This window comes from Symphalangus syndactylus, chromosome 5 (assembly GCF_028878055.3).
Source record: "Symphalangus syndactylus isolate Jambi chromosome 5, NHGRI_mSymSyn1-v2.1_pri, whole genome shotgun sequence".
Taxonomy (NCBI): Eukaryota; Metazoa; Chordata; class Mammalia; order Primates; family Hylobatidae; genus Symphalangus; species Symphalangus syndactylus.
In genome coordinates this window covers 67,162,998-67,176,060 of record NC_072427.2, presented here as the reverse complement: position 1 = coordinate 67,176,060, position 13,063 = coordinate 67,162,998, and the positions used below count along the sequence as shown (strand labels likewise).

The 13,063-nt window shown below is 39.8% G+C and overlaps 1 long non-coding RNA gene across 1 annotated transcript in view; it reads left to right on the top strand.

The window, feature by feature from the left end:
- The first annotated feature begins 237 nt into the window (after positions 1 to 237).
- Positions 238 to 13,063, top strand: part of LOC134736708 (uncharacterized) — a 49,102-nt gene continuing 36,276 nt past the window's right edge. The window contains exon 1 of the long non-coding RNA XR_010120965.1: positions 238 to 1,488. This is a non-coding gene — a long non-coding RNA (uncharacterized lncRNA). The remainder of the gene's footprint in view (positions 1,489 to 13,063) is intronic.

The following is a 13,063-nucleotide window of genomic DNA, read 5'->3' as shown; positions in this document are numbered from 1 at the left end:
CCCTCTCAAGACATCAGATCTCATGGCGCCTTAATCTTAGACTTCATAGCCTCGAGAACTGTAACAAATAAATGTTCACTGTTTAAGACACCCAGTCTGTGGTAACCGGCTACAGTAGTTTGAACTGAATAACATAACGTATGTACTCTTTTTGTTCTGGCTTCTTTCACCCAACTTAATTATTTTGAGGTCCATCCATGCAGTTGCATATATAGTTCATTTATTTTCTTTTTTTTTTTATTAATTTTTTTTGCACACACAAAAAAATAAACATTTTCTAAAAATACATACAAACAAAAAGATGCGTATCAAACATATTAGGAAGGTTGCACATGGGAAGTTGGGGAATAGAAATGGGGGGTGGGAGTTAAAATAAATGAGAGAGGGACTTTATATGGATCAGTGATAATAACTCAATCCTCTATTTGACAAAGAAGAGGGAGAAGGAAGAGGAAGAAAAAGAAAGTGGGATAAAGGATCAGAAAGGGAGGAAAATAGAAAAAATTAGAGTATGACTCCAGGGTAGACCTGTTTCGTTGTCACTGAGTTGGTTGGTTAGCTTGTCTGTTGTATTTTTCATGTTTCGCCAAGTTGGCCAGACTGGTCTCGAACTCCTAGCCTGAAGTCATCAACCCGCCTCACCCCCCAGAGTGCTGGGACCACAGGCGTGAGCCACCACGTCCAGCCCCCACATTGCTTCTGGCCTCCGTGGTAGACCTCCCAGACGGAGCGGCCGGGCAGAGGCACTCCTCACTTCTTCCCGGACGGGGCGGCCGGGCAGAGGAGCTCCTCACTTCCCAGACGGGGTGGCCGGGCAGAGGCGCTCCTCACCTCCCAGACGATAGGTGGCCGGGCAGAGGCTCTCCTCACTTCCTCCCGGACGGGGCGGCCGGGCAGAGGCGCTCCTCACTTCCTCCCGGACGGGGCGGCCGGGCAGAGGCGCTCCTCACCTCCCAGACGGGGTGGCCGGGCAGAGGCGCTCCTCACCTCCCAGACGATGGGTGGCCGGGCAGAGGCGCTCCTCACCTCCCAGACGATGGGTGGCCGGGCAGAGGCGCTCCTCACCTCCCAGACGATGGGTGGCCGGGCAGAGACGCTCCCCACCTCCCAGACAGGGCGGCGGCCGGGCAGGGGCTGCATTCCCAGCACCCTGGTAGGCCGAGGCAGGCGGCTGGGAGGCGGAGGCTGCCGCGAGGCCAGACCACGCCACCGCACTCCAGCCCGGGCAACACGGAGCTCCGTCTGCAGTCCCAGTACCTCGGGAGGCTGAGGCGGGCAGAGCACTCGGCGTCAGGAGCTGGCGACCAGCGTCGCCAAGATGGCGAACGCGTGCCTGCAGCCAAAGGAGAAAAAGCAGGCAGCGGTGGCGCGCGCCGGTAGTCCCAGGCAGTCCGCGGCGCGGGTAACAGCGAGCTGAGTAGATTGCAGCCCGGGCCACGGAGGGAAAGAAAGAAAGAAAGAGAGGAAGAGAGGAAGAAAGGAAGGAAGGTAGTTCATTCATTTTCATTGCTGACTAGATTACATTTTATTTTCATATCCATTAACATGTTAACAAACATTTAGATTGTCTCTGGTACCTGGCTTTTATAACAAAGCTGCTCTGACATTCATGTGTAAGTTTTTGTATACATATATGCTCTCATTTCTCTTAGATAAACACATAGAAGTAGAAAAGCTGAATCATATAGTAGATGTGTGTTTAACTTTTGAAGAAACTGCGATTGTTTTCCAAAGTAATTGTACCATGCTATATTCTCATAAGCAGGGTATAAGGGTTACAGTTCTTCCACATTCTTGTCAATACTCAGTATGCTAAGTCTTGTTAATTTTATTCATTTTACTAGTTGTGTAGTGGTATCTCATTTTTAAAAATTTCCATTCCTCTATGACTAATGACATTGAGCATCTTTTCATGTGCTTATTTGCCACTTGTATATTTTCTTTGAGGAATGTCTGTTCAAATCTTTTGCCCATTTTCAAGGCATTGGGTTGTTAGAGAGTTCCTTAAATATTTGAGATACAAGTTAGTTACCAGATATGTCATGTGAAGACACTGTTACCCAGTTGGTGATTTATCCTTTCATTTTCTTCACAGTGTCTTTCAGAGAGTAAAAATGTTTAATTTTGATGAAGTCCATTGGACTGTTTTTTTGGTTTTGTACATGTTGTATGAGGAATGGATTGGAGTTTTTGTTTTGCTTTGTTTTTGGATGCTAATGTTCCATTTTTCCAAAACCACTTGTGGAAAAAAACTGTGTTTTATCCACTGGGTTGCCTTTACACACTTGTCAATCAATTGTCCACCTAAGTAACCCACAAAAAACTATTAGAGTGCATAAACAATATCTAATTGCAATTGTGGATTTATCTCTTTCTCCTTGCAGTTCCATCTATTTCTGATTCAGATATTTTGAAGATCTGTTATTGGAGGTCTTAATGTTTAATATTGTCATATCCTCCTGATGAATTTACCGTCTTTTTCATTATGAAATGCCTCTCTTTATCCCTTTACATTGTCTACTCCGATGTTAATGTAGCTACTCCAGCTTTCTTTTCTTTTTTTTTTTTTTTTTGAGACGGAGTCTTGCTCTGTCGCCCAGGCTGGAGTGCAGTGGCGCAATCTCGGCTCACTGCAAGCTCCGCCCCCCGGGTTCACGCCATTCTCCTGCCTCAGCCTCTCCGAGTAGCTGGGACTACAGGCGCCCACCACCACGCCTGGCTAATTTTTTTGTATTTTTTAGTAGAGACGGGGTTTCACCGTGGTCTCAATTTCCTGACCTTGTGATCCGCCCGCCTCGGCCTCCCAAAGTGCTGGTCCAGCTTTCTTTTTATTCACATTAGCACACTATATCTTTTTGTATCCTTTACTTTGAACTTATTTGTATCTTCTAACAAAGCATATAATTGGGTCAGTTTTATTTAATCTGAGAAGCTCTGCCTTTAGTTGGTATGTTCAGACCTTTTACATTCAATGTGATTATTGTAATCTACCATCTTACTATTTATTTTCTATTGTCACATATATTCTTCCCTTTTCTCTTTCTCTTCAGTATTTTTTATGATTCTAGTTCATCTCCATTGTGCATTAGCTATAAATAATTTTTTGTGTTAGTGTAGTTATTGTTTGGGGGATTATACTATACATCTTTAGTTTATCACAGTTTAACTTCAAGCACTATTACATTACTTCAAGTATAAGACCCCTACAAAATACACTTCCTTTTCTCCTCTCCTGGTCTTTGTGCCATTGTCTTCATACATTTTACTTCTATATGGGTTATAAACTCCATGATGCATTAGTAATATTTTGCTTCAATCTGTTGATTAACTTATTATTTTTGTTTTGTTTTGTTCTGTTTTGTTTTGTTTGAAATGGAGTCTCACTCTGTCACCCAGGCTGGAGTGCAGTGGCACAATCTCGGCTCACTGCAACCTCCACCTCCTGGCTTCAAGCGATTCTCCTGCCTCAGCCTCCCGAGTAGCTGGGACTACAGGCACATGCTACCACACCCAGCTAATTTTTGTATTTTTAGTAGAGACGCAGTTTCTCACCATGTTGGCCAGGATGGTCTCAATCTCCTGACCTCGTGATCTGCCCGCCTTGGCCTCCCAAAGTGCTGGGATTACAGGCGTGAGCCACTGCACCCCGCCGAGAAAAACATTCTTTGTATTTACAAGACAGTTACCACTTTTAGTGGTCTTCTTTTTCTTTTGTATATGTCCAGGTTTTTATCAGTATCATTTCATTTTTCTTGAAGGGTTCCTCTTGACATATTTTGTAGATATGTGGTCAGGTTATTAATTCTTCTTTTATGTGTCTGAAAAAGTCTATTTCATCTTTGTTTCTATAAAATATTTTCACTGGCCAACAAATTCTATGTTGACAATTTTTTTCTTTTAATATTTTAAAGATGTTATTCCACTACCTTCTAGCTTGTGTTGTTTCAATAAGAAATTTGCTTTTCTTTTTGTCTTTATTCTTTATGTAGCATTCCTTCCCCACTCTGCATCACATACACAAAAGTGGCTTTTAAGATTTATCTCTTTGTCTTGAAGGAATTTTATTAAAATTCATCTTGGAGTAGTTTTATTTTCATTAATTATTCTAGGCGTTTGTTGAAATTCTTAAATCTGTGTGTTTATAATTTTTATCAAATTTGGAAAACTTTGGCTATTATTTCTCCAAATATTTTCCCCTACTCTATTGGAGACTGCAATTACACATGTATTTGGCTACTTAAAATTAGCACATAGTTCACTAATGGTTTTCTTTTTCTCTCTGTGTTTCATTTTGGATAGTTTCTACAGCTATGTTTTCTTTTTTTTTTTTTTTTAATTATACTTTAGGTTTTAGGGTACATGTGCACAATGTGCAGGTTTGTTACATATGTATACATGTGCCATGTTGATTTCCTGCACCCATTAACTCGTCATTTAGCATTAGGTATATCTCCTAATGCTGTCCCTCCCCCCATCCCACAACAGTCCCCGGAGTGTGATGTTCCCCTTCCTGTGTCCATGAATTCTCATTGTTCAATTCCCACCTATGAGTGAGAACATGCGGTGTTTGGTTTTTTGTCCTTGCGATAGTTTACTGAGAATGATGTTTTCCAGTTTCATCCATGTCCCTACAAAGGACACGAACTCATCATTTTTTATGGCTGCATAGTATTCCATGGTGTATATGTGCCACATTTTCTTAATCCAGTCTATTGTTGTTGGACATTTGGGTTGGTTCCAACTCTTTGCTATTGTGAATAGTGCCGCAATAAACATACGTGTGCATGTGTCTTTATAGCAGCATGATTTATAGTCCTTTGGGTATATACCCAGTAATGGGATGGCTGGGTCAAATGGTATTTCTAGTTCTAGATCCCTGAGGAATCGCCACACTGACTTCCACAATGGTTGAACTAGTTTACAGTCCCACCAACAGTGTAAAAGTGATCCTATTTCTCCACATCCTCTCCAGCACCTGTTGTTTCCTGCTTTTTTAATGATGGCCATTCTAACTGGTGTGAGATGGTATCTCACTGTGGTTTTGATTTGCATTTCTCTGATGGCCAGTGATGATGAGCATTTCTTCATGTGTTTTTTGGCTGCATAAATGTCTTCTTTTGAGAAGTGTCTGTTCATGTCCTTTGCCCACTTTTTGATGGGGTTGTTTGTTTTTTTCTTGTAAATTTGTTTGAGTTCATTTCTATAGCTATGTTTTCAAGTTCGCTCATCTTTTCTCTCTTAATTTCATCTAGTGTATTTTTTATCTCAAAATTATAGATCTCTCTGAATGTTCTATTTTTGTCTTTTTAATGTGTATTCTATATCTCTATTTAATATGTTCAGTCTTTCTGCTAGCTTTTTTAACATAGAGGGTATCATTATAATAACTGATTTAATGCTCCTGTCTGCTGTTTCTATCACCCGTGTCATTTGAGGGTCAATTTTGATTGACATTTCTTCTCATTGTGCATTTTATTTTCTCCTCCACTGTCTGCCTTGTGACTTTTAAAAAATTGGGTGCTAGACATTGTGTAATTTGCCTTGTGGGGTGCTGGGTGTTTTTGTATTCCTATAGTAGTTGTTGAGCTTTGTTCTGAGACATGGTTAAGTTACTTAGGAACAGTTAATCCTCCTGGATCTTGCCTTTAAACTTTATTAAGAGGGACCAGTGCAATGTTTACTCTAATGTTAATTTTTTTCCCTACTGTTGAGGCAAAACCCTTGTTAGTATTCCAACTGAGGCCCCATGAATCATGAAGTTTTCCATTTTGGCTGTTGGAATTAAGCACTATTCCTGCCCCTTTGTGAGCTTCTGACACTGTTCCCCTAATAATTTCTACTGGGTCTTTACCCAGCCTTGATAGTTTACACACATGGCTAATCAGTACTCAACTGAATACTTATGGGGACCTTCTACAATTCTCCAGAGTTCTGTCTCTGTGCAGCTGTCTCCCTCTCCTGTACTATGCTCCGAGAACCTCCACTTTGACATCCCCAGGCCCTCAGCTCTGCCTCCTTACCTCAGGGAGTCTGCCAGACCCTGCCTGGGTTTTGCTTCCCTGTGTTGTGGACAGGCCATGTTCTCCAAGCAATTGCTGTGGCAATCAGAGGGCTCACCTTGCTTGTTCTTCTTCTCTTGAGGGTCATTTGTTCCATGACATTGTTTCATATGTTACATTCATTTTCAAAGTGGTTTTAGGTGGGACGGTAAATCCATATCCTTTTACTTCATCTTGGCTGGCCATGAAAGTCAGAATTAACTATATTTAGAAATACTACGACAAGTAGATCTTCAAAGGAAAGTAGAAACTAACACTTATTGAGGGCTTCCATGTTTTAGGCACTATATCCTGTTATCATTATCTCAATCACCAAGTGAGATTAATACCATGAACTTGATTTGTAGTTAAGACAGAGCCTAGGCTATTTCATACAAGTCATACAGCTAGTAAAGAGTAGAGCTGAGATTTAAAGCTCAATCTGTTGGCACAGTCCAAACTGTTTTCTTTTGAAAGGCATCCTCACAGCGAACGTTCCGTTCAGACTTCTCTAATGAATTTGCCTCCTTAAAAGTTTATTTAGTAGCCTACCGTCAAACAGAATTCTACTGGCACCTGTGAAAGGAGCTTGTGTAATATATGATTTTTCTAATTAAGCTCAACATCTCACACTGGTCCCACAGAAAGGATGAGTAAGAGATCGCAATGTATCTCGACCTGACCAATACATAAATAAATAGTCAAAACCCATTTCCTACTGAAGATGCTTTACTAGCACCATCTATATATATTCAACAGCTCGCATACATCATTTTGATGTAGAGAGTCCAGCAGAGACATTCATGTTGATATGCTATACAGAATTTTTACTTCATAGTCAATGTGCACATTTTTTGTTAGAAATCAAAGTGGCGTGATAGATGTCTTAGGTGCTGTTTAATGGAAGAGATGTCAGGATCATGACTGCTCCAAATAATCTCTGGATCAAATGTTCCTGGATTTATGATCACCTGAGAATGTATTTTATAACTGCATTTCCCTTATCATGGTAGCCTTGTACTCCCACAGGGCAGACACAGGGTTTAGACTTGTAGAATGACTCATGAGTGAGGCTGAGCCACTGAGTTACTATAGAATATCGGAGCTCTCTCTGGTTCATCATAGCTTTTCTGGTGGTATCTTTTCGCCACCAGAAACTGGTTCTTCTCTATCATCATGCTGTGAAACATCACCTAGGTCCCCTTTGTTCTCTTATATACCTTTCCACCCATGAGGCAGAGCCTGGAAATATTTCCTCTCACTATCTATTGAAGTGAGACATTCCTGAAATTTAAATGTAGTCCTATCTACTTATCTTCTGAAGGTGAGAAACATTGAGATGAATTCTTAATAACTTGGATGGTCGAACAAGTGCTAGGAAATTTTTCCTAGATAAACAGTCTTTCTTGAATATTTAAATTAGTGAACAAAGATATCTTGTGTGTTAGTCATTTATACACTGACTTTTATACCTTCCCTTATAGCTGAGTGCATCTACATCTGGCACTTAAAAACATGCCATTTGGGGATTGGCGGGGAGCTATTGAACATAGAATGTAGGTCAAGTATAACGTGGAAATGTTCAACATTACAGAAAAGAGTTGGGAATTATTTGTTAAGGCCAGTTTTCTCTCAACAACATTCCTGATGTATAAATGCAATTGTTTGCCTAATTCAAACAATACTTGTCCGTTACATCTGCATGATAAAATCCATGGCATGAATGAGCTCCATGAAAGGACAGCAGCAGCAGCCCAGAGGTGCAGTGGGATCACAGGTTTCATTCATTAAAATTACAAACCTTCAAACGTCTGTGAGTGGGTCCAAAGGGAATGTTTCTACTTATTCTGACCAGAAAGTTTTAATTGGGTCTGTTTTCTCATCTTCTCATTTTGACCAGAGATCTTTAATTGGATCTGTTTTTAACTTCAAATATAGAGTAGAGTCACATCTTACCTAAGAGGATAAAATCTTAAGTTAGCCAGCAAGCCAATAATTAATTATAATCAAAATTTCCCAGGAGAAATTCCTTAAGTCATCCACAAAGTACAATATAAATGGCTTTGTAAATACAAACTCATATCGTAATTTTTTTTTTTGTCAGGGGATGGAGGGAGACAGGATCTTTCCTTGTTGCCCAGGCTGGAGTGCAATAGTATGATCATGGCTCACTGCAGCCTTCATCTCCTGGGCTCAGTTGATCCTGCTGTTTCAGACTCCCTAGTAGCTGGGACTACCAGATACATGCCCCTAAGCCCGGCTAATTTTTGTATTTTTGTAGGAACAAGGTTTTGCCATATTGCCCAGGCTGGTCTTGAACTCCTAGGCTCAAGCAATCTGCCTGCCTCAGCCTCCCAAAGTGCTAAGATTACAAGTGTGAGCCACCATGCCCAGCTTAGTAATTCTTAAGAACAATGAGAATCACTGAGGAAAGAATACAACTTTTAATCATTTAAATGCTGTTCCTTTAAAGAAAAGTAAGAAGTGGAAATGGAAAATGGGTACAAAACATTCTAAAATAGGACATTCACTCTACTCTGTTAAAATACTAAACCTCTGTGTCCTTAAGACATCTTGGTAGATCTGCATGCTCCTATGAGGAATAAATGGGAAAATTTATGTGAAAGCACCTAGCATAGCACCTTGCATAGAGAAAGTACTAAATAAATATCCACCAGATTTGAATCAAATATAGCTTGGTCATACCCAGGAATAATACGCTTTTTTTGGAAACATGGGGAGAACTTGACCACTTGCCTACTGACTGTCCAGGTGATGGCTCTGCTGAACAACTGTAACTCCTGTGCCTTAGGGCATTATACTTTTGACCCTTAGAGCAAAATTGTTTCAAAAATCAGAGTAAAAGTTAAATACCTGATCAGCAGCAGCCAAAAAGTATGTTCAACACTTGATTAAGACTTAAAACTTCTCTAATACTCCGTTAGAACAGCTTGAAACAGTTCATCAAGCTGAAGTAAAGACTTCAAACTTCTTTTCAGTTATATGCAATAGTATAGTCGCTCCCTTAGATGTAAGAAATGGGAAATAGTATTTCCATTCACCTTTTAGGAGAATGACCAACAAGCAGAGATGGAAATGTATTCACTAGTTGATATCAAAAACCATGACATATGATTGCACGTAGGTAATAGGTTACTAAGCCAGTGACCAAGTCTAATTCATGAACAAATGACAATGCACCTGGTGATTCCTGGATATTCCTGATTGGCAGACTTTGGACTTCTTGCACTCAAGTAAGTAGGGATTGGAGGCATTAGGATTAGGAAATTGAGATTATTAATTGATTATGTTAGATTGTTATTCCATATCTGCACTGTCACTCTTTCCATTTTTTCAGATCTCTTTGCTTAAATGCTTCCTTAATAGAGAGGTCTTTCTTGATCACTTTCGATCTCTATCGCTCTCTCCATATCTATCTCTATCTCTCTAGATATCTGTCTTTATTGCTGTCTCTTTCTCTGTTTAGCTCCTGGCTCTGTTAGCTTTCATTCTTTCTGGTTTCTCTGTTTTATTTTTCTTATGAGCACTTATACCACCTAACATACTATATATTTATATTGATTAGTTTATTCCACAAGAGCAGGGACTTTGGTTCATCTATTTTCATATCTCCAAGTGAGGACAGAAGCACATAGGAGGTGCTCTATCAATTGATCAATCAATGTTAATAAATGTAACAAAGTATGAATGAATTATTAATTTAACACCTGCTCTGAAATAGGTAGACAGTATAAAACTGGAAGTTCTAGATTCTGGCTGTGTTTTGGAGTTCATCATCTTGTAAGATGATCAAGTGTGTGAGAATTAGACAACGAGGCCTAATTTGCTCATTTTTCTCAATAACCTCTCTCTTTATTCTCCCCTTTCAAAACTAGCACTACTGCCAGGGAAATAGTGCTCTTCCCAGGTTCACAGCTCCTCAGGCTGTCTCGATGACTTCTTTTGAACTTCAAAGCTGCCTTTGATGTTCATTTTGGTGTCTGGAGAAAGCTAGCACTTGGTGAGCTTTGCCTCCACTTCTGGTTGGCTGACCTTGTTGTTCTGTGCTCTCTAAGGCCAGAAAATACATAAGAAGAATGACTGTAACTCAGATATGCAACATTTGCCTGACTCTTCCCTCTCCCAGGACACTCCTATCCTAGCTCACCTAAGTGCCTTTTGGGTCTGGGCCTAAGCTGTCCCCATGACACAGTCTGGAAAATATCTAAGCAGTTTTTCAGAGGCAGAGTCTCTTCTCTTCCTCAACATCACTATTTCTTCCCTGCAAAGTACAGAGTACTTTCCACATGGAAACAGGAAAGCCGTAGGCCAACTAGAATAGATTCAGATTGTTGGATGTAAAAGCAGAGGGACTGTGTGCACAATGGGGAAGAGCTTCAATGGAGAGGCCAGAAGGACAAGTATTTCAACCTGGTTCCACCACTCACCAGCTCTCTGACCCTGGGCATTGAAACTCTCCAAGCTTCAGATGCTCTGCTGAATAAATGCTGGGGATAATAGCAGAACTTATCGCCTATGAAAGTCGTGAGGGTTAAATAAGAGAATGTTGTAAAATGCACTTAGTACATAGCACAGAATCTCATTCAAAATGTTCACATTCAACATTAGAATAAGAGCTCAGACTTCTAAATATTAGACATTTAGAGTAAAGCATCATGTAGATAGTAGATTCCAGACTAATTCAAGCAACACCTTCACTTAGATTTAGATTGCAGTGTGAAAAATGAGAGATTTGTGTTTCATTTCCCATTGCTATATACCCGCACATGTCTGTAGCTACTCTTTGTATGTGAATATTTGCACATTTTATATCTGCATATATGTTAATGAACTGATCAGTTGACCAACAGAGGCTTATATTCTAATGCTCCCAACCAATTCCTGTGCGCTTTCTGCATCTCCCATGTTGCACTTCTCCACACCTCCGACCTCACAAAGTGCCCTTTCTGCTTTCCAGAACGATGGAGACAGGGATTTTAAATTCCTCCGCATTTATACAAATTAAGTCAAAACAAGAGGGAAGTCAAAATCTCCTATATTTTAAGGTTTATTCTTTTCAGACTTGAAGTGCCCAATGTCACTTTCTTGTCATTTACTGACTTGAAGTCACCAGTGTCCCAGAGAGAAGAAAGTGTAATTTCCATGACTGGACCTCAGTTCTAGGATGGGGTACATTTTATTTTTGTTTATGTGAATTTTTTTGTATTAAAAATAAATTATCAAAAAGTGAGAGTCACAGCAGGCACAACCTTTGCAACCTCTCACAGTTTAAGTGGAACCAAAATAGCATTCCAGGGTAGAGAGTGTACAGAGTGTATTCTGTATTCCTGCTTTCTGGTCATCAGACATCAAGAGTTTCTTAAGACTGACAGAATAAAGTACTAGAAGTTGTGTGGGATAAAGTAAATAAACTAAAGGTTGAGGTGGACATGAAGAAATACGTAGAAATATTCTTTCCTAGCTGAGCGAAGACAATGTAGATGATGAGGGCTTGGATCTGGCTGTTGGAAGGTGAAGCTCTGCTGCAAGGTCTCTCTGTGACCTTGAGCAATTCATTTAACCTGCCTGCGTCAGTTTCCCATTCTAAGAAATAGGACGTTTGAGCTAGGAGTATGGGGACCAGGAAAATTAGCACTTATGAAGCTATCAGAATATAAAATAATTATAAATGTTACTTTGGTTATGTATATTAGAGGGAAAAGACTGAAAACATGATGAAGATCTTTAATCGGATAACTCTGGTGTTTCTATTATGTATTGGATGTTGATTTAAATATGAAATCCTACTCTCCCCCTGACTTATTTTAGGACTTGTGATTGGGAAGATGACAATGTTCTTGACAGGTAAATCACTGAATTTGGGAATCAAAAGACTTGGAGTTAAGTTCTTGTGTGCCAAGGCCGTGGAAAAGCCATTTAACCTTTCTTCATCTTAAAAATGAAGATGTTAATTCCCCCCTCCCCCAGAGAGTTATTCCTAAAACTAACTGAGATAATTTGTGCGAGAAAAGTTGGTATCATTTGATGAAGCAGGAAGCACCCACACTTTGGAATCAGAGAGACATTGTTTTAAATTCTCATCCCATCTCTACTCAGCCACAAGATGCTGGGGACATAATTCACACGTTGTGGATCTATTTCTTCACCTGTAGAAGACAGTAAAGTATCTACCTAATAAGTGGGTAAGAAAAATAACATCTAAAAACTCCTGGTATGTATTTGGCCTCCGAAAATTCACTCCTCCTAACAATAAAATAGTCACCTATAGAGTTATAATGGTACAAGGAACCTCAAAGAGACAGCTCCTTTTTTAAAACTTTTAAAAATTAAATAATTAATAACAAGAAAATAATATTCCACAGTTGTGTAAAATATTAAGAATAACAGACTGGGAGCAGTGGCTGATGCCTGTGTAATCCCAGTAGTTTGGGAGGCTAAGATAAGAGGATTGCTTGAGCCTAGGAGTTCATTACCACCTGGGCAACACAGTGAGACCTTGTCTTTACAAAAAAAAAAATATTAAAAATTAGTCAGGTTTGGTGACATGGATGTGTCCCAGCTACTTGGGAAAGTCATTTGAGCCCAGAAGTTTGAGACTGCAGGGAGCTATGATAATGCCATTGCACTCCAGGTTGGGTGACAGAACCAGACCGTGTCTCTTAAAAAAAATGGAATAAAATGGACATCTGTGTACTAGCTAATCACATTACAAATATCTTTGGGGTCTCCTATAAGACTGTACCCAATCCCTCTCAGCCCCTTCCTATAAGGTAACTGTAATGTGAATTTACAGCTTCTCTTTTTACTACATATACAAGTATTGTCAAATGATATAGTTTAGTTTCAAAAACTGTTGTACTAGTGGATTTTTACTACATGAACTCTGACTTTTTTGACTCAACATTATATTTGTGAGATTCATCCATGTTGTTTAGCTGCAAAGCAGTCATTTTAATTACTTTATGTTATTTCATCATATAACTACCATTTATCCATTTTTCTAC